Here is a 3,656-nt window from a genome sequence, read left to right on the forward strand (position 1 = left end):
GACCCCATGGACTGCATAGTCCATGGGATTCTCCAGGCCAGCCTACTGGAATGGGTAGCCTTTCCCTTCTCCAGGGCATCTTCCAAACCCAGGGATCGAACCAGGGTCTCCCACATTGCAGGCGGATTCTTTATCAGCTGAGCCACAAGGGAAGCCCAAGAATGCTGGAGTGGGTAACCTGTCCCTTCGCCAGGGGATCTTCCTGACCCAGGGATCAAACCCAGGTCTCTCACATTGCATGCAGATTCTTTACCAGCTGAGCCACAAGGGAAGGCCTTGATATATAGGAAAAAACCTGTGTAATAAACCTATAAACTGATACCTCCTTAGGGATTTGCGCTACAAAGTGTCAACTTGTAATACGTCAACCCTGCATACCACTTTGGACCCTCAACATCAGAAAATCACAGCAGAAGATGCTGACCTTTTGCACCAAAGGATTATAAATACCAGCAGGATTAACCAGCAATCTTAATTTGCATCATCTGGGCACAATGTTACAATCTATGCAAAGCGACTGAGCTTTGCATGTGAATTTGTTCATCTCAAAATGCTAATGTTTATCGAGTATGGTCAGAGAAGGCAGTGGCACCCCACTCCAGTACTCTTGCCTGGAAAATCCCATGGACGGAGGAGCCTGGTAGGCTGCAGTCCACGGGGTCGCAAAGAGTCGGACATGACTGAGCGACTTCACTTTCACTATTCACTTTCCTGCATTGGAGAAGGAAATGGCAACCCACTCCAGTGTCCTTGCCTGGAGAATCCCAGGGACGGCGGAGCCTGGTGGGCTGCCGTCTATGGGGTCGCACAGAGTCGTACACGACTGAAGTGACTTAGCAAAGAATATGGTAAAAGCAAACCTTGCCTGACATCTTTTGCGACTTTTGCTACTTTTGTTTCTTTTGAAATGTATATTTGTTTTCAGTAACAATTCTGAGATCAAATGGTGTAAAAAAAAAATGATGCAGTTGCTATTTTAATTTGAATACCTTTTGGGGGGAAATGTTTCATGCTGTGACTTTTTTTTTTTTTTAATATAACATTTCACGAATTTCGAATTTCCATGCCATGGTCGCCCAGGGGCCATGCTAATCTTTGTATCGTTCCAGTTTTAGTATATATGCTGCTGAAGGAAGCCCCGTGCTCTCCTTTTGAGAAAGTATTACATGACATTGAATGAGATGGTCAAAACACGGTTTATCCTCTGCAAACAGAGCCTGTAATCTGTGTCCAGCTGAGTTCCATCTTCTCCTGAAGAGCTCTTGTCCACGTCTGTAATCCCACAAGCGTTATATTGCTTCAATCACCACGGTACCCAATCTCAACACAGCTGGGCTGGGAAAAACATCCCCGTTGGGATGGAACTTTCTGCATGAAGCAGATCACGCTGTGTCCACTAAGAAAAGGAGACGGAGATGGGAAATTGTCAGAAAATCAACAACGCACTCCTAGATTTTTGTCCCTCTCTCGTCTCACCTTCCTGGCGGCGGTCACAAAATGTGGTGTTCTTAAAACAAATACGAGCCAGCGCACAGTTTCTCAAGAAGGAGGTGGAGAGTGGGATTCATTATTTTCAGCTTTCTCCCTTATAAAGTCGCCGCTGTCTCTCCAGAGCTTTCCTGAAATGCAGGATCTGATGCATTTAATTAATGAAGATGACTTTAGACTCATTTCCACCCTTCCCTAAATATTGTTATGCCAGATTGTAATATGGCATCGCCGAGATTCAGCCATGGCCATTTTGCACGGTTCAGCATCTCTTGGTATAAGTGAATTATATTAATTCAGAGGTGACTGATCCTTTGTTGTTGTTTTTAAAATTATTTATTTTATTTGGAGAATAATTACAACATTGTGATGGTTTTTTTTTTTTTTGTCATGCATCAACATGCATCAGCCACAGGGATACTTGTGTTCCCCCCCATCCTGAACCCCCCTCCCACCTCCCTCCCCACCCCATCCCTCTAGGTTGTCCCAGAGCAGCAGCTTTGGGTACCCCGCTTCAGGCATCAAACTTGCCCTGGTCATCTATTTCGCCTATGGTAATATACGTGTTCAACGACAATCTCTCAAATCATCCCACCCTTGCCCTGAAGTGAGGGACTTCGGGGCACTCATGGTTTATTTTTGCTATTGTGGTACAGGCATGCTGAATTCTCCTTCCCCCCAAGTGGTGGTGTTCACTTGCTCAGTTCTGTCCGAGTCTTTGGGACCCCAGGGACCGCCGCACGCCAGGCTTCCCTGTCCTTCACTGCCTCTCTGAGTCTGCTCAAACTCATGTCCGTTGATGAGGCCATCCAACCATCTCGTCCTCTGTCGCCCTCTTTTCCTTTTGCCTTCTGGCTTTCCCAGCATCGGGGCAGGCGTTATAGATATTCCCGCATGTGGCTTCTCCTCTACTTCTGCAGGGAGAAGCCTTTGAAGGTACATTTGCTCAGGTGGCTAGTTCAGACTTTTCGTGATGGGAACACAAGGGAGAGTTGATGACAGACACCACTTCTGGGCTGAGCTCATCACCTCTGCCTGCCTCTTTAATCATCCTGCTATTACCGAGCCTCATTTTGAAAAGCGGGCATCGTGAGATCGCAGAGCCTCCATCGGTCAGGTCTGTGAGTCACAAGGATGAGCTGAACCTGTCTGCCAACCACAGCGGGGAGAGAGAATGAGGAAGAACTAAGCATTTTGCACCGGTGAGATTTTAAGATTTTTTTTTTTATGTGAACCATTTTAGAAGTCTTTATTAATTTCGTTACAATATTTCTTCAGTGGGTTTTTTGTGTTTTTTTTTTTGTGTGTGTGTGTTTGTTTGTTCTTCAGTGGAGTTTGTTTTCTTTTTTAATTCTTTGGCTGCAAGGCATGTGAGATCTTAGCTCCCCGCCCAGCGATCAAACTCACATCCCTTGCACTGGAAGTCGAAGTCTTAACCGCTGGTCCACCAGACAAGTCCCTACACCAGCGAGATTTTAGAGTTTATATTTTAGAGTAGACACTGTCCTGTGACCTAGCTTATTGTGACTGCAGTGTCTTTGGGGGAAATTGTGAAGGAAGGGAACACTCTGTAATGCTTTCTGTGGATGATGAGTTTAAGGTCAGCATTTAGTCGCATGTAACTTGCAGGGCATAAGTGGACATTCCAAAATCTCTGCCTGGTCTCAGAGGTTACCACCCATGAGAAATCCTATTTGGGGGGAGAATTTCCCCCAAATAGGTCCAGTGGTTGGAACTTCATCTTCCAGTGGAGGGGGTGACGGTTTGATCTCTGGTCATGCGGCTAAAATGACACATGGCTCACAGACCGGAAACATAAAACGAGAAGCAATGTTGTAACAAATTCAACAGAGACTTTAAAGACTGTTCCCTTTTTTTTTTTTTTAATCTTTAAAAAAAAAATTCTGTTTTAAAGCATCTTTTCCTGGGAAGTTATCAAAGCTCTTGACATTATGAGTTCTTAAGTAGTTGAGTCCTTTCTTGTTTAATATATGTCCACAATGGATTTCATCATATCACAAACCCTGAGATCTCTGAGGATGGTACACAGTTCCTGGTTATGTCTGAGCAAGAAGGAACTATAGTTAAAGGCATCTTGAGGAAACTTCCCTGGTGGTCCAATAGTTAAGTCTTCACCTTCCAATGTAGGGGCGCAGGTTTGATCCCCG

General features: G+C 45.1%; 1 non-coding gene across 1 annotated transcript; it reads right to left on the reverse strand.

Moving 5' to 3' along the window:
* Nucleotides 1-1,035: 1,035 nt before the first annotated feature.
* Nucleotides 1,036-1,137, reverse strand: LOC136154933 (U6 spliceosomal RNA). The gene has a single exon (XR_010660629.1). It is a non-coding gene; the product is annotated as a U6 spliceosomal RNA (small nuclear RNA).
* Between the last annotated feature and the right edge of the window lie 2,519 nt (nucleotides 1,138-3,656).

This window comes from Muntiacus reevesi, chromosome X, assembly GCF_963930625.1.
Source record: "Muntiacus reevesi chromosome X, mMunRee1.1, whole genome shotgun sequence".
In the NCBI taxonomy this organism is placed as follows: domain Eukaryota; kingdom Metazoa; phylum Chordata; class Mammalia; order Artiodactyla; family Cervidae; genus Muntiacus; species Muntiacus reevesi.